General features: G+C 34.7%; 1 pseudogene; it reads left to right on the plus strand.

Moving 5' to 3' along the window:
• LOC131180043 (germin-like protein subfamily 1 member 14) overlaps positions 1-21,636 on the plus strand; it is a 63,567-nt pseudogene extending 41,931 nt beyond the window's left edge.
• The last annotated feature ends 2,405 nt before the right edge of the window (positions 21,637-24,041 follow it).

Below are 24,041 nucleotides of genomic sequence, written 5' to 3' on the forward strand. Positions count from 1 at the left end.
ATACAACTGAGATCAGAAGTTTCTTGGGGTTAGCTGGATATTATAGAAGATTTGTAAAGGGATTTTCCCTGATAGCTGCTCCAATGACTAAATTACTACACAAGAATATGAAATTTGATTGGAATGACAAGTGTCAAGTCAGTTTTGAGAGGCTAAAGGCTATGTTGACAGAGGCACCAGTGTTAACACAGCCAGTGTCAGGAAAAGACTTTGTAGTCTATACTGATGTCTTACATAATGGGTTAGGGTGTGTACTCATGCAAGAAGAGAAAAGTGGTTGCATATGCTTCCAAGCAGTTAAGGCCACATGAAAAGAATTACCCTACTCATGATTTGGAGTTAAGAGCAATTATCTTCGCATTGAAGACGTGGAGGCATTACTTGTATGGAGAAAAATGCTATATATACATAGACCAAAAGAGTCTGAAGTATCTGCCAACCCAGAAGGAACTTAATTTGAGACAGAGGCGATGGGTTGAATTCCTAAAAAATTATGATTGTGTGATTGACTACCACCCTAGGAAGGCAAACGTAGTCGCTTATGCCTTAAGCAGAAAATCTATTGTAGCATTAAGATCTCTGAATGCCCAACTGTCCTTAACTCATGACGAAGTTATTTTGGCTTAGTTGCAAGTGAAGCCGAATCTGTTACAACAGATATAGGATGGGCAGAAGATAGATGAGAAATTAATGGCTGTTATAGGCAAAATCACTAAGGGAAAGGAAACTGAATATGAAGTAAAAGATAATGGTTGCCTGTATTATAAAGAGAGTGTGTGTACCAGATGATAAAGAGTTGAAAACTAGTGTTCTGAGAGAAGCACATAACAGTGTGTATGCTATGCACCCAGGAAGCACAAAAATGTACCATGACCTGAAACTTCGATACTGGTGGCTGGGTATGAAGAAGGACATAGCTGACTATGTAACTAGATGCTTGACATGTTAGCAAGTCAAAGCAGAACATCAAGTTTCATAATGTTTGTTATAGCCTATAAATATACCTGAATGGAAATGGGACCGAGTCACTATGGACTTTATCAGTGGTCTACCTCTCACTCAGAAGAAGCATGATGCAGTATGGGTGATTGTGGATAGGTTGACCAAATCAGCACATTTTCTGCCAGTCAAAACTGACTACTCAATGGAAAAGCTAGCAGAATTGTATATTAGTGAGATAGTTAGACTACATGAAATTCTGCTTTCCATTATATCTGATAGAGACCTGAGGTTTACATCTATATTTTGGAAGAAATTATAAGAATCCTTGGGCACACAACTCCATTTTAGTACGACTTTTCATCCTCAGACGGATGGACAGTCAGAAAGAATAATCCAAGTAAATTTTGAAACTCATTGAGTTATTGTAAACAATAAATTGAACTGATAATGATAATAATAACCGAACATATGTGATAGGTCCTCGAGGATATGCTGGGGAGTTGTGTTATTGAGTTTGAGGGAAGTTGGGATAGATACCTTCCACTGGCAGAATTTGCATACAATAATAGCTATCAAGCTAGCATACAAATGGCACCTATGAAGCACTGTACAGGAGAAAATGCAGAACACTTGTATATTGGACTGAATTGGGTGAAGATAAGCTAGTGGGGCGGACACGATAAAGCAGAGGAAAAGGTAAAGCGATAAAGGCCAATTTGAAAGTTGCCTGCATCGATGTAAATCTTATGCTGACTTGAAAAGAAAGGACATTGAGTATGAAGTTGGCGAGAAGGTATTTCTCAAAGTATCACCGTGGAAGAAAGTGTTGAGATTCGGGAAAAAGGAAAAATTAAGCCCTAGGATTATTGGCCCATATGAAGTTATTGAACGTGTGGGACTAGTAGCCTACAGATTAGCCTTACCACCTGAGCTGGACAAGATACATAATGTGTTCCATGTCTCGATGCTCATAAGATACAGATCAGATCGTTCACATGTCATCTCAGCAGAAGAAATTATTGTACAACCTGACCTGACATATGAAGAAGAACCGATTAAAATCTTGGCATGAGAGGTAATAGAGCTCAGAAACAAGACAATTCCACTAGTGAAAATCCTATGGAGGCACCATAGCATGGAAGAGGCAACATGGGAGAGCGAGGAAACAATGAGGCAACAGTTTCCTCAGCTCTTCACATTAGGTAAATTTCGAGGATGAAATTTTTATTTAGAAGGGAAGAGCTGTAACATCCTCCCTGTACATGTTCTGTACGTTCTGTTGCTCCGGTGACCTAATGTCAGTTTGGGCAAGTCAGGATGTCTAGAACTACACTTCAGTGATAATGAACAGACATATAATGATGAAATAAATAAAAAAAATACAAGAAAAATTAAAGAAAAATGAAAGAGAGAAATGAAACTAGGTTAAACGAGCCGACACCGTAGCGATGGGTGACCGCACCGGGAAGTTACGGCGAAGGCAATTGCCTACCCCAGGACTACGGAGAACTCTCAGAATTAAATTTTGAGACATAATTAAAGGTTTATTAAAATGTAATTAACACTAGAAATATCAAAGAAAAATTAATAAAGTAGTATAAAGAAAAACGAAAAATCGAGAAATGGACAAAAATCGGTGTTACCGAAAAATGGAAAATACAACCCGAAGCAGGACATTTGAGTCATTTGACACCTAGAGTTGCCTTTTGACCTCAATGTCCCTTAAAAATAAATGGTATTACACTTTGAAAATATCATGAAAAATTAAATTGTGATACATTATATAAATAATGAAAGAAATGAGGTAAATGTGCAAATAATGAAACTTTGAATAATTAAACAATAAAACTAACCTAAGTGCTCCACTAACTCCTAATTTGGGACACATATGGGACTTTGGGACAGCAGATCCCACTCATTTCATCATCTTCTTCTGCAATCTTCTTCTTGCTGAAATGGAGCTCTCAACCAAAACCTCCATGGCCGCACACATTGCAAGCTTCATCAACCCATCATCAAGCCATGGTTCTCACACTTCTCTTCACTAAACCTTGTCTACACACCTTGGGCAGCATACTTGGAGCAAAAAGAAGGAAGTTTAGTGAGTTTTTAGCAAGCTCCAAAAGAAGTAAGTGTCTAAATCTCCTTCCTTGCTTTAGTAAACTTCATGCTTAGGTTGCGGTGAGTTGAATGGTGAAGAGAATGGAAGAATTTATTGAGTTATGTGTAGACCCTTATTTTATGATGAACATGTGCATTGAGGCTGTGGGAAACCCGATGATGAAAAATTATATGACTGTAAGATGTAATTGGAGGCATGGAGCTGAATTATTAATTCCGTGGCATGATCTTGAAAAAATAAAAATAATAATAAAGTTTTGGGAAAATTAATTTAATTAAATTTAAATAAAATTTTATTTTTTTTTAATTTAATATGGGTAGTTCTTAAATGGATCTACAGTACAAGATAATGAGGCATATGAACAGTACAAGATAGCAAAGAAAGAGGCAAAAAAGGCAGTTAGCCAAGCAAGAGCACAGGCCTTTGAAAAGTTATATGAGAAACTTGGAACTAAAGAAGGGGAGAAAGATATTTATAGATTAGCAAGGAGTAGAGAAAGGAAATGTCAAGATCTCAATCAAGTTAGGTGCATTAAGGATAAAGAAGGAAAAGTGTTGGTGAAAGATGAGGACATTAAAGAAAGATGGAGAAATTATTTTAATGATCTCTTTAATAATAGTCAAAATGGAAATAGCGTGAATATAGATTATAGAACAATAGAAAAGAATGTAAATTATACTAGAAGGATTAGATCTTTAGAAGTAAAGGAAGCACTTAAGAGAATGAAAGTAGGTAAAGCCTGTGGACCCGATGAAATACCAATTGAAGTGTGGAAGTATTTGGGAGATATGGGAGTGGCATGGTTAACTAAATTATTTAATAAGATTCTAAACTCAAAGAAAATGCATGATGAATGGATGAAGAGTATTTTAGTACCTATTTTTAAAAATAAGGGAGACATACAGAGTTGCTCAAACTATAGGGGAATTAAACTCATGAGCCATACTATGAAGTTGTGGGAGAGAGTTGTGGAGCATCGGCTACGTCATGATACTTCTATCTCTCTCAATCAATTTGGTTTCATGCCTGGTCGTTCAACTATGGAAGCAATCTTTCTCATTAGAAGCTTGATGGAGAAATATAGAGATGGGAAGAAAGATCTACACATGGTTTTTATTGATTTGGAGAAGGCTTATGATAGTGTTCCAAGAGAGGTCTTATGGAATGCGTTAGAACAAAAGAGGGTATCTATTAGGTACATACAAGTATTGAAAGATATGTATGAAGGAGCAACTACTATTGTGCGCACAGTGGGAGGGGACACAAGAGATTTTCCGATCTCAATTGGATTACACCAAGGATCAGCCATAAGCCCTTACCTTTTTACATTAGTTTTAGATGAACTGACGAAACATATACAAGAGAGTATTCCTTGGTGCATGATGTTTGCGGATGATATTGTTCTGATAGATGAGACACAAGAAGGAGTCAATAGGAAGCTAGAACTTTGGAGAAGTACTCTAGAGTCAAAGGGTTTTAAGTTAAGTAGAACGAAGACAGAATACATGCATTGCAAGTTCAGTGAAGGCCAAATTGGTGATAAGGAAGGAGTTAGTTTGAATAGAGTGGCACTGTCCCAAAGTAATCACTTTAAATATCTAGGCTCAGTTCTTCAAGTAGATGGGGGATGTGAGGAGGATGTTAGTCATAGGATTAAAGCCGGATGGTTGAAGTGGAGACGTGCCACGGGAGTTTTATGTGATCGTAAGATTCCCAATAAATTAAAAGGAAAATTTTACCGCATGACCATACGACCGGCTATGCTATATGGTAGTGAGTGTTGGGCACTGAAAGAGTCGTATGCATCTAAGATAAGAGTTGCAGAGATGAGAATGTTAAGGTGGATGAGTGGCCATACTAGACTAGATAAAATCCGTAATGAAAGTATTAGAGAAAAGGTAGGAGTGGTGCCAATTGAAGATAAGTTGAGAGAAGGGAGATTGAGGTGGTTTGGTCATGTAAAGCGTAGACATACGGAGGCTCCAGTTAAATAAGTAGAGCACATTAGGCTAGAGGATAGAAAGAAAAAAAGGGGTAGACCTAAATTGACTTGGAGTAGAGTAGTGCAGCATGACTTAGAAGCATTACACATTTCTGAGGATTTAACCCAAAATCGTTCAGAGTGGAAAAAGCGAATCCATATAGCCGACCCCAAATTTTTGGGATAAAGGCTTAGTTGAGTTGAGTTGAGTTGAGTTGAGTTCTTAAATGGATCTAATTAAGTTTAATTGGGCTCTATGGGCCTAAGAAAGCCTAGTTAGAAATTTTAAATAGGACCCATTTAATTATTTTCTAAAAATTAAAATAACAAAATATCTCTCTCCTCCTTGGCCCCACTCTCTTCCTCACTCCCTATTGGTGCCTTCCATTTTTTCCTGTCTTCCTATTGGTTGAAACACCTCACCCATATCCCAGTCTTATTCGAATTCTGCAATCGTAGTTGTTTAAGTCATCTAAACTTTATCACCCTAAGACTCCAAATCCTACCACACCTCTTCCTCATTCCCTATTGGTGCCTTCCATTTTTTCCTGTCTTCCTATTGGTTGAAACACCTCACCCATATCCCAGTCTTATTCGAATTCTGCAATTGTAGTTGTTTAAGTCATCTAAACTTTATCATCCTAAGACTCCAAACCCTATCACACCTCTCTCCCAAAACCTTATAAATACCCTACTAGAGAAGGGAAGAAGGGGATGATGGGAGGAAAGAGGAAGAGAAAATTCAGAGCTATAAGAAATTTAGAGATATTCAAGACTCTTTGAGTTCTTCCTTATTTTTTCTTTTCTTCAAGAAGATTTTCATACAAGATTTCTGGAAGGTCAGTTTTTATTGTTTTCTTTTCAAGATCTATGCCATACAATATTTTAATTCTATGCTCTTTGTCTTCAATTTATTTTATATGTTCATATAGATCATGTAATTATATTTAATTTGAGGAGATACACAACTCTGCACATGTTTAGTTTTTGTCTCTCGTACTTTTATTATTTTTCTTTATTTTCTTTATTTTTTTATTTACAAACAAAATTGGTAAGTAGCCCTAAGGTAAGTACCAAAGAGGGCATTTGCGCGGAGCTTATATGGAGCTAAACGGGAGTAAGCCAGGGATATCATTGTCATACTAGAAGAGAAGACCCTTTTTTAAGGGTAGCTTGCCCCAATGGCAACTGCATTTACCAACAGGTAAGTAACTCTAAACTTATCGAATAACCATTGGCATGAAATTGTAGTAATAATAGAACTTTTATTTGGTAAATTAAAATTAACCTTGTTTTTAATTTAACTGACTTTTGCATGTAATTAATGTAAATAAATACTTTGTAAATTAAAATTAATCTTGTTTGTAAATTAAACTAACATTGGCATGTAAATAAATTTTATTTAATATTTGGTAATTGTAAAATAAATTTGCATGTTAGAAATCTTTATTAGGTTGTGATTGTTTGGGCCTTATGTGATATTAGAATAAATTACACATGTACATAATTAACTTAGTTCAATTATCCTTAGGGTAACTTGGTGAAAATTAATTAATTAGATTAAATAGAAACATAGGGTTATTTGAAATTGAATTTATTTGTAAATTAAATTCTCAATAATAAATTAATTTTAGTCATCTGGTAAATATCATTTAAATAATTAGCAACCCCATAGATAGGAATTACTTGTGCATGAAAATTGTGTGTAAACAATAACCCTTTTGTGAATTACTTGCGTGTGTAGGATTAGAATTGCATTTTTTTAGGATAAAGTTTAATAAAGGAATAATAAACAAGACTTCTAGAAACATTAGTAGAGGACTGGCACTCGAATTAACGAGGTTAGACCAGGCGTAAGGGGTGCCTAACACCTTCCCCTTACGTACCCACTATCCCGAACCTAGACATTGGGCTATGGTAATGATGGTTGTGGAAACTCTGCAAGGAGTAAGTTGCCATCCATGACCCTCGGAAGAAACACTGAATATGTCGGGTTATTACCCGTGGCGACTCTCTATCTATGCCTTCGTGGCATAAATCCTTAGTACCGTGGTAGTGTTATGGGAAGACGGATTACCAAAGTGGTTTGATTCTATTAGGATTGTATGAAGTGCATGTCTAGGAAATGCTGTCTAAGGAAGTGGTACTTAAGTGAGACCATTGTGACTCCACCATCTTTCCTGGGCATGACCTGGTGCATTTTATATAATTCTAATGGATGATATTTCACCTCACGGCCCCCCACCCCTACAGTTTGGCGACTCTACTGGGGACTAAATGGATAGTTACTCCAACATGTTTCTATTAGTCTAATATTATTCCTTTGTTAAACTTTTTGCATTGCACTACACTATCACACGGATCACCCTTACCCTTTTAGCCTCGTTAGTACTTGCCAAGGAGACCATGGTTCTACTCGAGCTATGACGAATTGGTGAATGCTAGCACCCCATGCTCGTACCTTCGAGTATATAAAAGAGCCACAGCTCCGGCCGTTGTGCTTAATGGACAAGCTCTCGCATGGGTGACCCTTTTCCTACCCAATAAAGCCCATGAGCCATAGATTTCAACCCTAGGTACCCTATAGATTTTTGTTGTGCTGGATTCGTATCCTTACTATTCAAACCATAAGTTCTAGTGATAGTTGAGATGAACCTAGGCCTATGCATAAACCCAATGTGTGTATAGGCCCAAGTCCATTTCAAAACCCGTGTTAAGCAAGAGGATGCTTACTTATGGTTACACTTTAAGGATATAAATCCTTTGTTTGTGAGGGAAGGATCATCCTGGACCACCCCCTATTGGTGTGTCCAGTGTACCATAGCCTAGGATAGAATTTTTTATTACCTTGCACGTGAGAGTTGAAGGTATAAGTGGGTGAAGATTCAGTTCTGGAGATTTTTTTTCGGTTTTGAGTCAGTCTTTGGTCTGATTTTAGTTCAGTTTATATGGTCTAGTTTTGGTTCATTTTTGGTTCTATTGATATGGTTTGGTTTTGGTTTTGTAAAAGTAAAGGAAAAAAAAAAATCCATTCATGCATTGCATTCATGTACATAGCATGCTTAGGTTAACCCTTAAATCCTATTTTTTTTTAGCAAACATAGCCTCAAAACACACTAAAGAGACTTCCAATTAGGTCACTTGGGTTAGGAAAGGGAAGAGACTAGTAAGGATTTCACCTGCACTACTTAAGATAAAAGAAACTATGGCCGTGCTTGATGAAATATTGAACACCAAGATGTTTGAGCTAGAAGAGACAATTGTGGTCAACTTTAGAAAGATGCCTCGAGGTAGGCCAATTAAGTGGCATTAAAATTATTGAGGTTCAAACTGTGTCTCACACCCCAAGGAGATTTTTTCCAATTCAACCAACCCTTATCGGAAGTTTTGGAGTGTCCCAAAGTTCAAGACCTCCTATAGCTCTTAGCACCCAGACCACTACCAAATCCACTCTCACCTAGCTATGATATCAACCAATGTTGCCGGTTCTACCAAGCCCACAGTCATGACACCGACTGATGCTTTCAACTTAAGTATGATATCTAAGACCTAATTGATGCCAAAAGGATAATTGACCCAGAAAATTAACCTAAAAGCCCCATGCCTAGCTAAAATTTCCACCTACACCAGGTCTCTACATGATCTCCATCATCCCAAATAACCCTAACAGAATTATTGACTTTGTCCAACCCATCCAAAAGCCCAATGAACCTCAGTCTGTAATGGTTGTTGGCATTTGTGATAATTCTAGCTATGATGAGGGTCCTTTGAATGTCTGGACTGATTCTGATGAGGAGATAGTTGCATTACAACTAGATGGTTCAGTTCCACTAGTGTCTGATTTTCAAGTTATTAGGATCTATGAAAACTAGATGGATCTAAAAGTGGCTACTATGAAGAAAGGGATGAAGTTTTTTTCTAGCATGGGCCTAGGAAAAAGTATAGATGGCCTGGTGACTTTTCTTGAGATGAAGGGGCAGATGACGAGTTATGGTTAGGGCTATGAGCCAACTGAAGAGAAAGAAGAACCAAAGCCTCCTAAGTCCCTGAAAGAGGGGGCAATTACCTGAACATATAATTAAGGGTTACCACATGTGAAAGAGCTAAAGTAGAAAATCAGCACCATTAATCTAAGGACTGCATGGAAAGCCAACCACCTAAAGCTACACCCCTAAGTTTGAGTCTGTCTTTTGTAATGCTCACAGTATTGATACTGATGTTTCCAATTCTGATGTACTTGATAAAGATTTTGAGGCAAAGATCAATAACATGACCAGTCCTTTTGCTTACTTGTTTGATATTTATTCTAATAGGCGTATGCATGGCATTCATAACCACTTAGAATTTATTTCTATTAATGCATCAAAATCAATCTCTATTAATTTGGGTACACCAAATAATCCTAAAGACATTAAGTTAGCTGAAGATTTAACCTAAGAAGAAAGAGATAAATTTATAGCCTTGTTAACAAAGTACCAAGAAGCATATGCCTCGAGCTTAAAATCAGATGGCCGATTCCCAAGCCACGCTGGTGTCCCCATAGGGAAAGAGTGATCAAAAGTTGACTTAGCTAGTTATCCTAATGAGGAGTAAAATTTCATGCTATGAAGGATTAATAGCAGCACATGTGGACCTAGAGAGAGAAGGAAAATGATATGAAGACATAAGGAGGTCTCTGGAAGTGAGAGAATACTCTCAATAAGCCTATAAAAGAGATAGAGCAATAATTCATAGATTAGCCACTCAATTTACTTTAGTTGGGGGGCAATTCTACAAACTCTTATGTGTGATAGAAAAATAGGCTGAGCAAATAATGAAAGAAGTACATGCAGGAATGTGTGGTCCCCATATAAATGGAAAGGTTCTAGTTGAAAAAAAAAATGTTCGAAACATAGAAGGATTGGCCTAAAAAACTCCTTTATGTTCTTTAAGGTTATCGTAGTACTGCAAGGACATCCACAGGGGCAACTCTATTCTCTTTAGTGTATGGAACTAAAGCAATGCTATTCATTAAGTAAGAAGTCAGGTCCTTAAGAGTGATGCTAAAAGCTAAGATCTTAGAAAATGAGTGGGCCTATAAGAGATATGAAGAACGAGTTTTGATTGATGAAAAGAGGATGTGAGCCTTGTATCATATGTAGGCTTATCAGAGGAAGGTGAAGCCAAGAAAGATCAAAGAGGGAGACATGGTTTTGAAACAAGCTCGGCCCGTCCTTTTTGATCCAAGAGGAAAGTTTAAGCCAAACTAGGATGGTCCACACATAGTTAAAAAGATCTTGCTACTGTAAGAATATCAGACCTGGATGGGAATGAATTTCAAGAACCAGTCAATTTAGACAGGCTTAAATGGTACTTTGTGTGAGACAGGCCCGCTAGGCTGAAATCCTATAAAAGGCGGTCTAGGCAAAAGTAAGAGTCAAAGAAAACAAGAAAAGAAAAGAAAAGAAAAATGCTAGATTGAAAAGCTGCAAAAGGCAGTCTAGGCAAAAGGAAAGATGAGAGAAGATCTGGATGGAAAACCTGAAAAGGCCATTCGGCAGGTTATAAAGCTTATTTATAACTTTGAAAGGTTAGAAATTTGGCAAAACTAAATGTAAGAGGGAGTAATGGTGTACCTGAATAAATAAAGAAGTTTTTATTGCATTAACCAGGAATAGGTTTTATTTAATTATGATTGTGAATGTTTGTGTCTTGAGGGATACATCAAAAGATTAAGTAAGTGAACTACATTATTTTGATTTAACCTATTGCCTTATGAGCATGTTAGAATAGGTGCTTGATATGAATATCCTGGTGATTGTCTAATAAAAAAAAAAAGAGAGAGAAAAAGAACAAGAAAAAGAAAAGAAAAAAAAGAGCTCGCTAAGTGGAAAACCTGAAAGGGCCGCTTAGGCAAAAGTTAGAGCAAGCTCGCTGAAATGAAAACTCGAAAGAGCATTTCAGGCAAAAGTTAGAGCACAAAGAATTGAGTTCATGGAAGATAAAGGAGCCAAGGCAGAAAAAGTTTTGAAATAGCTGTAGAATAATGAAGCATGGGGGAGGGAAGAAAAAGAAAAATTAGAGGGAAATTGTATTGTGACCTTGAGGAAGTCTTTTTTGGTGAACAGTTCTTCTTAAAAATTTTGAGGTTATAAGAAAGTTTTTGCAAAAATAGGTCCCCCAAAGGACTAAGTTTTTTTAGAATCTCTAGCAAAATCAGCATGCCCATGATAGGAAGTAGCATACAGGAAGCATAAAAATCAGAGAGAATTTTGAGACCCAGTCTTCCTAATTTTTTTTTTCAAGTCATGAAATAAATATTTTTTCATAAGTCCTTAGATGTTGTTTAGGGCGAATGACATAGTTGTGTAAGGCATAGAAGAACATGCATCAACATGTCACCTGTGGGTGTGTAAGGCGTAGAATAATATGCATCACCACAGTTTCAATTGTCGAACAACGAGGGGGTCTGATTCTTCCTCAGGATAGCAATGGGGATACGTAGGTAGTTTAGGATTGTGGTCCTAAATACGAACCCACAACATTTCATGATAGATATTTTTTGGTAAGTCCTTAGACGTTGTTTAGGTCATAAGGCATAGTTGTGTAAGGCATAGAAGAACACGCATCAACATGTCACCTGTAGGTGTGTAAGGCGTAGAAGAACATGCATCACCATAGTTTCAAGTGTCGAACTACGAGTGGGTCTGATTCTTCCTCAGGATAATGAGGGGGATACGTAGGTAGTTTAGGACTACGGTCCTAAATACGAATCCACAACATTTCAAATCACACAGTTGCCATTGTTATGAGACCGTAGCTAGTCTCATGACACAGAGTGTATCGATAGAGCAAGATGCACTCAATTTTCACATGACACAGTTATCACTGTTATGAGACCGTAGCTAGTCTCATGACGCAGAGTGTATCGACAGAGCAAGATACACTCATTTTTCACATGACACAATTATTACTGTTATGAGACCGTAGCTAGTCTCATAACATAGAGTATGTCGACCGAGCAAGATATACTTGATCCTCATAGCCAATGTTTCATAGTTATTAGAAATTTGAGTTTCACTTTGACGAAACTTGAGCAATGCTTTCGCATTGATTTCAACTTTCGCCAAAGTGGGGGGCAAACTGTAGACCCTTATTTTATGATGAACATGTGCATTGAGGTTGTGGGAAACCCGATGATGAAAAATTATGTGACTGTAAGATGTAATTGGAGGCATGGAGCTGAATTATTAATTCCGTGGCATGATCTTGAAAAAATAAAAATAATAATAAAGTTTTGGAAAATTAATTTAATTAAATTTAAATAAAATTTTATTTTGTTTAAATTTAATATGGGTAGTTCTTAAATGGATCTAATTAAGTTTAATTGGGCTCTATGGGCCTAAGAAAGCCTAGTTAGGAATTTTAAATAGGACCCATTTAATTATTTTCTAAAAATTAAAATAACAAAATATCTCTCTCCTCCTTGGCCCCACTCTCTTCCTCACTCCCTATTGGTGCCTTCCATTTTTTCCTGTCTTCCTATTGGTTGAAACACCTCACCCATATCCCAGTCTTATTTGAATTCTGCAATCGTAGTTGTTTAAGTCATCTAAACTTTATCACCCTAAGACTCCAAATCTTACCACACCTCTTCCTCATTCCCTATTGGTGCCTTCCATTTTTTCCTGTCTTCCTATTGGTTGAAACACCTCACCCATATCCCAGTCTTATTCGAATTCTGCAATTGTAGTTGTTTAAGTCATCTAAACTTTATCATCCTAAGACTCCAAACCCTATCACATCTCTCTCCCAAAACCCTATAAATACCCTACTAGAGAAGGGAAGAAGGGGATGATGGGAGGAAAGAGGAAGAGAAAATTCAGAGCTATAAGAAATTTAGAGATATTCAAGACTCTTTGAGTTCTTCCTTATTTTTTTCTTTTCTTCAAGAAGATTTTCATACAAGATTTCTGGAAGGTCAGTTTTTATTGTTTTCTTTTCAAGATCTATGCCATACAATATTTTAATTCTATGCTCTTTGTCTTCAATTTATTTTATATGTTCATATAGATCATGTAATCATATTTAATTTGAGAAGATACACAACTCTGCACATGTTTATTTCTGTCTCTCGTACTTTTATTATTTTTCTTTATTTTCTTTATTTTTTATTTACAAACAAAATTGGTAAGTAGCCCTAAGGTAAGTACCAAAGAGGGCATTTGCGCGGAGCTTATATGGAGCTAAACGGGAGTAAGCCAGGGATATCATTGCCATACTAGAAGAGAAGACCCTTTTTTAAGGGTAGCTTGCCCCAATGGCAACTACATTTACCAACAGGTAAGTAACTCTAAACTTATCGAATAACCATTGGCATGAAATTGTAGTAATAATAGAACTTTTATTTGGTAAATTAAAATTAACCTTGTTTTTAATTTAACTGACTTTTGCATGTAATTAATTTAAATAAATACTTTGTAAATTAAAATTAATCTTATTTGTAAATTAAACTAACATTGGCATGTAAATAAATTTTATTTAATATTTGGTAATTGTAAAATAAATTTGCATGTTAGAAATCTTTATTAGGTTGTGATTGTTTGGGCCTTATGTGATATTAGAATAAATTACACATGTACATAATTAACTTAGTTCAATTATCCTTAGGGTAACTTGGTGAAAATTAATTAATTAGATTAAATAGAAACATAGGGTTATTTGAAATTGAATTTATTTGTAAATTAAATTCTCAATAATAAATTAATTTTAGTCATCTGGTAAATATCATTTAAATAATTAGCAACCCCATAGATAGGAATTACTTGTGCATGAAAATTGTGTGTAAACAATAACCCTTTTGTGAATTACTTGCGTGTGTAGGATTAGAATTGTATTTTTTTTAGGATAAAGTTTAATAAAGGAATAATAAACAAGACTTCTAGAAACATTAGTAGAGGACTGGCACTCGAATTAATGAGGTTAGACCAGGCGTAAGGGGTGCCTAACACCTTCCCCTTACGTACCCACTATCTGAACCTAGACATTGGGCTATGGTAATGATGGTTGTGGAAACTCTGCAAGGAGTAAGTTGCCATCCATGACCCTCGGAAGAAACACTGAATATGTCCCGGTTATTACCCGGGTGGCGACTTTTGTCTATCTATGCCTTCGTGGCATAAATCCTTAGTATCGTGGTAGTGTTATGGGAAGACGGTACTTACCAGTGGTTTGATTCTATTAGGATTGTATGAAGTGCATGTCTAGGAAATCCTGTCTAAGGAGGTGGTACTTAAGTGAGACCATTGTGACTCCACCATCTTTCCTGGGCATTACCTGGTGCATTTTATATAATTCTAATGGTGTATTGTTCAATTTTGGCAGCCATGAGAACCTATGTTGCTTGAGTTTTTCTTACCTCTAATGGATGGAAAATAATGTTGATTTAGTCATTTTAAAGTTGTAGCAATTTAGTTTCCATGTATATGTACATTGAGTACTTAAATTTGAAGGTTTGGAAAACAATTTGTATATCTTAGTAAACTGTCACTTTTGGCAGCCTTTAAATTTATGAATTAGTGTTTAGTTTCATGAATTTTCTTGATAAATTATGGTGAAGATGAATTGAGGGCAGTGTATGTGAAGTAATGGTTGGGAGGTATATGTTATAATCAAGTGTTTTCATGTATATTATGTTGAATTTAACTTTGCAAATTAGGGTTGTATAATGTACATGGAGCACTTGTATATTCTGTCCAAATGGACATGATTGAGATATGATGAATGGTATATAAGTGTTATGAATGTATATTTGTAGTTTTGGGAGGAGGAGAAGTGTCATTTGGAAGTGTTCTTTGTGTGTAGATTTTGTGTTGTGAAGGCAGTAGGTAAATTGAACCATAAGTGACAATTGGTGATCCCAATTGGTATGAGGCCAATGGGAGGTGAAACTAGACATAAAATAGGCCAACTTTCATGTAGAAATGTTGCTAAAATTCTGCCTAGAAACTGACCTTAAAAATGACTTAATCTGGAATTAGTAAGTGCATGCTCAGATTTTTGACCATATGAATAGTAGTCACTAAGATAACCATAACTCACTCAAAACAGGTCCACATGACCTGAAATTTTTACCATGGGAATCTTAGACATAGAGCTACAATTCTTATGAAGACACTAAAGCCCAGAAATGGCCAGAACCAAGTCAAATTACTTGCCCAAATTTGGGTACCAAAACTGCCAGAACTAAATTTGACCTAAAATTGACCAAATTTTGCATTAAAGATGCATTCTATCCAGCTTTAGTAAATTGACCATATCTTGGTCTATACAATTCAGAATGTTCTGAAATTTGTTCCAAAAATTCAATAAGACATAGTGCTACAATTTTGCTTCTTTGACTAGAAGCTAAAAATCAAGAGAAATAGGACATTAAGCTAGACCAATCTAGCACACTAAAACTGAAAATTTGACATTTACATACAATGAAGCTTGAAGTAATTTGGCAATGAATGCCAACTTGTGAAAAGGGTAAATTGCACTATATTGATAGCATATTGAATTACAAATTGTTACATGTTGATGCTAGAATCAACTTATCCATTTTACCAAAAAAGGTCAGCATTTACATTGACTTGTGAATTACATGATAACTAGTAAACTTAAAAAAATGAAGAATTAAAAAATTAATTTGTAATGTACCCTAGTTTGCCTAGCTGACTAGTTTGGATAGGTTGGCATGCCAATAGGATTCTAACAACTGTTCTGTAAATGGCTTTACGCCATACTGTGTTTTTATGGTTTATTAAGCAGCACTGTGACTTTAATAGCCTACGGCTATACGGATTGTGTTATTATACTTGGCTTATCGCCAGATTGACTATATGGCTTTTTAGCCACACTGTTTGCACATCGGGAGACACTTTGTGATCGATGGTGTGACGGCTCGAGGTACTAGTTACCCAGTGTCAGTATATCCGTTTATCCAGTCTAGTCAGTGTATAGGCTACACGGGCAGTTAATTTAAACATTATTAAATTCAAATAGCTAAATTCAGTTTATTGACATACAGCACCACCAAAATTAGCAAAAATGAAAGGTTAACAAATAAAAGTAGAAACAGCAACTGCAAAGAATATCAATGTCATAAATTCATAAACAATTCAATTATTTTATTTTAGTGTATATTTCTTTATATTTGGCACCATTAAGCAGAATTGCTTAACGCGTTGCTTTTGCTACGCGTAGGTATTGGAGACACAGCTGGGGAGCCCAGCAGACCTACGACCGGGTGAGACATCAGATCTGCACAGGAGTCCAGAGTCATCTGCACTATACTGCATACATGGTAGGACTTAGGATCTTGTATAATGACTATCAGTTGTATTTTGACATTTTGTTATGTAATATGTATATCATAAAACTTTAAGGTTTGTAATAATTTGTACATATTAAACTCCTATGGAGAGTATTTGGATGAATGTAAATTATGATGGATTGTATTTTGAAATTATGAAATTTTGAGACTGAAAAATTAGTTGGAAGGTTGAGATTATCATATTGAACTATTTTTAACAGGTTTAGAAGGGCAGTTTGTCTGAAATACAGACGGCACCTTGCTGGATTTTTATTATCATTTTTTTTTAAACACTGATTTTATTAAACTATGAAAATAAAACTAGTATGATATGAATTTTACATAAAAGACTTCTTAAATCAAATTGAGTTCAGAAAATGAGATAATCACAGACTAGGTGCTCCGGCACGCCGTGTAGCACGCCTTGCTCGGCTACATTGTAAACGGGTGAGGGGTGTTACACTGGAAAAATTTGTGACTTCAATTATCAAAAATAGTCTAAATGCTATGGAATACTATCATGACCCTCAGCAAATCTCAAATACACAAACACCATAAAATTGAAGAATTTTAGCTCATCATCTCTCATAAACTTATCAAACATAATACAACCATAAGGGAATTGAAAGGCAAATAGCTCAAATTAGGCATGGATTGTGATTACCTTTTGCAAACCTAATGAAATGGTCTTATTCCTAAGCTTATACCCAAAGCACATTCTCCATAATATTTGAGACAAATTCCAAGCATTCAAAAGTTGCAGAAAAGATATAAAAATTGACCTCTTAAGCAGCATGAACAGTAGCGTGAACAGTAACTCAAACAAAAACATGCAAATTCTAATATTCTACAAAAACTATGTATACACTAAAAGGTAAAACTCAACAAATACTAATTTTGCATTCCAATAAAGCTCACATCAGTCCTAAAAATCAAAATTGATCCTCCCTTAAGTTGCATTTCACAAAAATATACAAAAGACACAAAGTCAGACATGTGTTATCAAGTAGATTTCAATATCAGTAGTTTAGCACAAGTTTAAAAGTGTTACTATTCACAGGGACTGGATAAAGTGCAGAAATTGCTTTATACTTGCTCCCTTTCAATTCTTTCTTTTTGCTACAAGTGTCAATTTGCCCAATCTTCATGAATGACCTACAAAAGATAAACAAATGTCGCTTTTGAGTTTTATGAGGGTAAAAACTAAAAATGAAATGAAATGAAAAATTAATAAACTATAAAAGGACACGCTTGGGTTGCCTCACAAGAAGCGCTTGTTTAAGGTCTTAAGCTTGACCTTCCACTCCAAATCACCTAAATATCCCCAGTTGGGGAACTAAGCCATGAAACCTTTACAACCTTTTGTGTGGGCTCTCCAACAATATAATGTTTTAATCTCTGCCCATTAACTTTGAAAGTACCTGAGGTTTCATTCCCTATCTCCATAGCTCCATATGGATATACCTTTGTAACAGTGTAAGGCCCTGACCATCTTGACTTCAATTTTCTGGGAAATAACTTTAACCTAGAATTATATAAGAGAACAAAATCCCCTTCTTGAAATTCTTTCCTCCTAATATGCTTATCATGCCATCTCTTAGTTCTTTCCTTGTAAAGCTTGGCATTTTCATAAGCATCCAATCTAAGTTCCTCAAGTTCATTTTATTGCAACATTCTTTTTTTCTCCTACAATCTTTAAGTCAAAATTCAGTGTCCTTATGGCCCAATATGCTCTATGCTCCAACTCTAAAGGTAAATGACAAGCTTTCCCATAAACCAATCTAAAAGGGGTGGTGCCAATGGGAATTTTAAAAGCTGTCCTATAGGCCCAAAGAGCATCATCTAACTTTAGTGACCAATCTTTCCTTGAACTATTCACTGTTTTCTCAAGAATTCTTTTCAACTCTCTATTTGAGATTTCCACTTGACCGCTAGTTTGTGGATGGTAGGGTGTTGCAACCTTATGCTTTACTCCATATTTTTGTAATAATCTCTCAAATTAATGGTTACAAAAATGAGAACCTCCATCACTTATAATGGCATGTAGAGTTCCAAATCTTGTAAAATTGAACTTCTCAAGGAATTTGATCATAACTCTAACATCATTAGTTGGAGATGGTATAGCTTCAACCCATTTGCTCACATAATCTACCCCAACTAAAATGTACTTGTGTCCAAAGGATGATGGAAAGGGTCCCATAAAATCAATGCCCCACACATCAAATAGTTCCACTTCCAATATGTTTTGGAGGGGCATTTCATCTCTTTTTGAGATATTTCCCATCCTTTGACACCTATCACATGCATTTACAAACTTTCTCACATCTCTAAACATATGTGGCCAAAAGAACCCTGCTTGAAGAACTTTTTTTGCAGTCTTTGTAACACTCATATGACTCCCATAAAGTGAAGAATGGAAATCTTTAATAACATTCCTTATCTCCACATCAGCTAAACATCTTCTAATCAACCCATCTCCACATCTCTTAAACAAATATGGTTCTTCCCAATCGTAATCCCTCACATCAAAAAGAAATTTCTTATTTTGCTGCCATGTTAGATCAGGTGGAAGGATTCCACACACCAAATAGTTCATGAAATCTGCATACCAAGGGATTTTTGCACTCATGATTACCAACAGCTGCTCATTAGGAAAATAATCATCTATTGGAAGCTCTCTCCCCAAATTATCTCCTTATTCTTGCCTCAATCTAGACATATGATTTGCTACTACATTTTCTACTCCTTTCTTGTCCTTAATTTCCAAGTCAAACTCTTGAAGGAGCAGTACCCACCTTATCAACCTCGGTTTGGCCTCTTTTTTCTGAAAGAGATACTTAATAGCTGCATGGTCTGTGTACACTATTACCTTAGACCCCACAAGATAGGACCTGAATTTATCTACTATAAATACCACTGCCAAAAACTCTTTCTCTGTAGTAGAGTAATTTATTTGAGCATCATCTAAGGTCCTACTTGCATAATATATTGTATAAACCTTCTTATCTTTCCTTTGTCCCAAAACAGCCCCAATGGCATAATCGCTAGCATCGCACATCAACTCAAAAGGTAATGACCAATCAGGTGGCTGCATAATAGGAACATATATCAAAGCTTCCTTTATCCTGCAAAAAGCATTCATACAATCAGTATCAAAATGAAATTCCACATCTTTACTCAATAAATTGGTAAGAGGTTTAGAAATCTTAGAAAAATCCTTGATGAATCTCCTGTAAAATACAACATGGCCCAGGAAACTCCTCTCTCCTTTCACAGATGTCGGGGGTGGCATTTTCTCAATAAAATTTTTAGGGAAAAATAGAGTTTGAAGGTGATTGACTCTAAATTCCTTTGATATCTTTTTCAAGCAAATCAAAGTGTGTTCTAAAATAACCAAACCTACTTTCGTATGTTATTTGATTACTTTATAACCCATTAAGTTTTGTAAGCAATCATTAATTCCTCTTAAAATCCTAGTTTATTTCTAAATCTAGGTAATTTTAAGTTCCAATTCTTGATTATCTATCAATGACTTTCACCTTTCGGTCCTTCAATCAAAGATTAACACAATACCCAATGGGTACCAACATTAGGCAAGTAAATCAAGCACACAAGGAAGGAATCAAAACTCATATTTATATAAAATATGGAAATAACCAGTACAAATCCACAAATTAATCTAAAACATATTTCCCCAACTCTGAAATCCAAAGAGTTTACTCACTCATATTGGTATTTACAAGAAAGATTGATGGAAAAGTAAAGAAAAACATGATAAGAGAACTAAAAATAAAAAAAAAACTCAGGCAGAAGAACCCAAAACTCTAATTTCTAAAGCTCCCAAAGATAGTTGCAGTAGCTCCTCCCTCAGAAAAATGGAATCCTCCTCCTCTCTCTATTTATAATTTTTTTTCTTTTCTTTGTTTCTTCCCGTTTCCTCTTGTGGCAAAAACTAGAAAATGATGATTTTATATGGTCCCAAAAAGTTGCCCTAACAGTGAATAAGAGCTAAGGAGTGGATAGGAAATGAGGTGTAGAAATATCCAAGTCAGCAAAGTTATTCACGTTTTGGGCAGTTTGCTTAGGGTACTGCTTACCCTAAGCAGCTTCTTCAGCAAATTTCAGCTTGTGGTTGCACTGTCTACTTAGGGTTAAGCAGACCCTCAGCAAATCTCGGCAGACTTGGAGTAAAATGGACTTTTCTGCTCATGTTTGACTTTTACCTTGACTTTCAGCTTGACCTTAGGCACTGCCGCTTACCCTATGCAGACAGTGCAACCATTTGAGATACATATGGAAATTTTTATTTTTTACCCATTCTATATTAATACATATATATACTTCATTTGAGATACATATATATACTTCATTTGAGATAAATTCTATATTAATATTTAAAAATTAAAAATCTTTTTTAAATTACTTTCTTTCATATCATTTTAAGTCTTTTTCTTTTTTTCCCTATTTTTTTCATCAAATTTATCACATTTTCATACACAGCACCTACCAATTTTTATAACAACTCTGATTAATTACATAGGCAGAATACCACTTCTTGACATAGTGTTAATTTCTTCTGTACATATAGGTTTGTAATGGGCAAGTAACTGAAATATATAATCAGCTTATCTCATTCTATAATGCCTTGGCTGATATAATCAACTCAATTAAATAGGATGGGCGAATTAAACTTTAATTAAACAATGAATGCCTATCTTGGGCTGTTCGAACATGGTTATTTATATGTAACAACTTAAGCCCAATTAACTCAAATAAGTTTTAGGCCCTTAAACCATATGATTCAAAATGAATAACCCAAGCTATCTAGGAATAAGGTCTAAGTTATACGTATATCCCATATAGTTTCCGTAAGCCCATGAACCACTGGTACATATAACCTTGTTTTTAGTTATAATTTCTGCTTTAGTATTTCCTATATATAAAGGCCATTATTCTGAAATCCTTAATTTCCCGTTTTGATATATGCATAACGTTTCTTTTATGCAGTGTTTGTCAACGGGAAGTTCTGCAAGAACCCAAACCTCACTGTAGCTAATAATTTCTCATTTTGGGGACTCAACATTCCTTGCAGTTGCCCTTGCAGATCTAAGAAGCCAAAACCTTGGTGTTATCACTACTGCAAACGCATTGTTTGCGTCAAATCCACCCATTAATCCTGATGTTCTAGTTAAGGCTTTCCAATTAGACAAGAGTGTTGTCAACTATCTTCAGAAGTTATCCTGGGAAAGCAATTAATCAGAGAGACATACATGCATAAAACAACCATAAAACCATTTAATTATAATGGTGTTCAACATTCTCTGTATTGCCACAAGCAAGTATTAATTAAATAAGGAGATGCTTTTAATTAATTTTTATATGCATATGTTTTTGAAGACGGTATATATGATTATATGAAATATAGTGGCCGCAGTTTGTCAATTAGCCCGACCCCTTTCCTGCATTGCACATTTTGTATGCACCAATATTTCAATTTCAATATCCATATTTCTTTTACAACGGTGTATTTGATAATACTCCCAGGTTTCATAAAAATAAAATTTATAAATAATATATTATTTCATCAAGTATAGTTTTATCTCATAATAAATTATAATCGATGTGAACAGTGAGAGAAATATATTTTAGTGGGATAAAGTCTTTCTTCATTATAATTGTTGTTCAGTGAACTAGCGTTAATAAATTAGGTTTCGTTTGTTTCACGGAAAATATTTTATATATTTTCTAACGTTTTCTTAAAAGAATAGATTGATAAAAAAATATTTTCTTAATAAAGAAAACTAAATTATTTTTTATTTTTTAAACTTTGATAATTTTATTAAAATGTGAAAATATTTATATATACACGATATATACAATTATTAGTCTGATATTATAAATAAATAACAAAAAATATTTTTTATATAAAAATTATTTTCTACAAAACAAATTAAATCTTAATTTATAATAACTTTTAAGTTAGATGCTAAAAAATTGTGGAGAATGGGGCATGCTATTACTTGCTTGAATTCAATGTATAAAGTTATAAAATTACTACATTGACCTCGCTTCCAACGTGGCAAAGCTAAAATGGCTTCTACTTAAATTGGGGAGACATTTTTTTTCTAATATTATTATTAATTTTAACAGTTTTTCAAATTCTATTTATGTACTTTTTAAAATTTTATATTTGCATAAATTTTAACAATCGACTTAAATTAATAAAATAGTATTTTATTATTAATTAATTAAATATATTTTAATTTTAATCTTTCTTTTTTTCCTTCTCAGAGTTCTAATACCTCGTCTCTCCCCCTTTTTTTCCAACCTTCTTATCTCAAATAATCCAATATAATTCTGGAAATGAATAGTACTAAAGGATAATATAAATAATAATTGTTAAAAATGGTATTAATTAATTAAATATATTTTAATTTTAATCTTTCTATTTTTCCTTCTCAGAGTTCTAATACCTCGTCTCTCCCCCTTCTTTTCCAACCTTCATATCTCGAATAATCCAATATAATTCCGGTGATGAATAGTACGAAAGGATAATATAAATAATAATTGTTAAAAATGGTATAAATATAAAACGTTTAGATTAAAATTAATTGATAGCAAATAAAAATTTTATGTTTTTTCAAGACCTGAATATCAATATAATTAGTCAATCACTATATTTGTATGCTAAATTACCTTTTGGTTTCAAGATATGGATTATTATTTATGAGACTTAGCTTAATTAATAAGGTATAATGCAAATATTTATTTTCTATTTGAAATATATGACTGCAGAGAAAATAGATTCGACTAATTCAATTCTAAAAGTTATCTTAAGGGGAGGATTGTTTGAGCCTTTATATTGAAGACTTTAATAGACTGAGTCCACAAGTGCACGGTGTTGTCTCAAATAATACATTGATAAGAGAATTGTCTATCCAACGAAGATTGGATATTAAGTACCAAAAACCTATGTTTATATTGTTATTTAGACTATTGAATTAAAATAATATCTAATTAACTAATAAAAAAAAAAACAAAATAAATTACAAATGTGCTCTAATTATGAAACTAATTAAATTATAATAGCTACTCTAATTCTTTATCCTCTCTTCTTATTGTTGGAAAACTCCACCAAATTAAGCACCGTCGATTGGAAAGAAGCTAGGTTGAGGGGAGTTAATTGGTGCATACTTCACCTGTGCTGATCCGGAAACAACTGATATAGCTACCTGAAGATCCTGTCTATCACACATCACTGAGAAGGAAAAATGTCCTTTGTGTCATTGCTTATGCTGTTTGAGCATTTCTCTACCATCAATTGCTTCCCAAAGGAAAAGGGATTAGTTTTTAGAGTGGCAAGTGCTAAAATGTTTAGGTTAATATGGATATAAGTAAAAGATCAGTTTTGAGCTTGTTGATGAATAGAGCATTGAGATTTTAATTTTTGATAATAGTTAAAGAGTTAGAATTTTGTCTAGTAAGGTGATATTATGAGCTAGAAGCTCTATATTGAATTAGAAGTGTGTTAGTTATGAAATTGTTTTTAATTAAGGAATGAGTTTGGAATCCTAGTTGAGAGGATTAGACTTTAAAATATATTTGTGAAGGATATTATAAGGAAAGAAAATTTGAAAGTGGAAACTTGGCAAGTATAATAT

The sequence above is a fragment of the Hevea brasiliensis genome, chromosome 5 (assembly GCF_030052815.1).
Source record: "Hevea brasiliensis isolate MT/VB/25A 57/8 chromosome 5, ASM3005281v1, whole genome shotgun sequence".
Taxonomy (NCBI): Eukaryota; Viridiplantae; Streptophyta; class Magnoliopsida; order Malpighiales; family Euphorbiaceae; genus Hevea; species Hevea brasiliensis.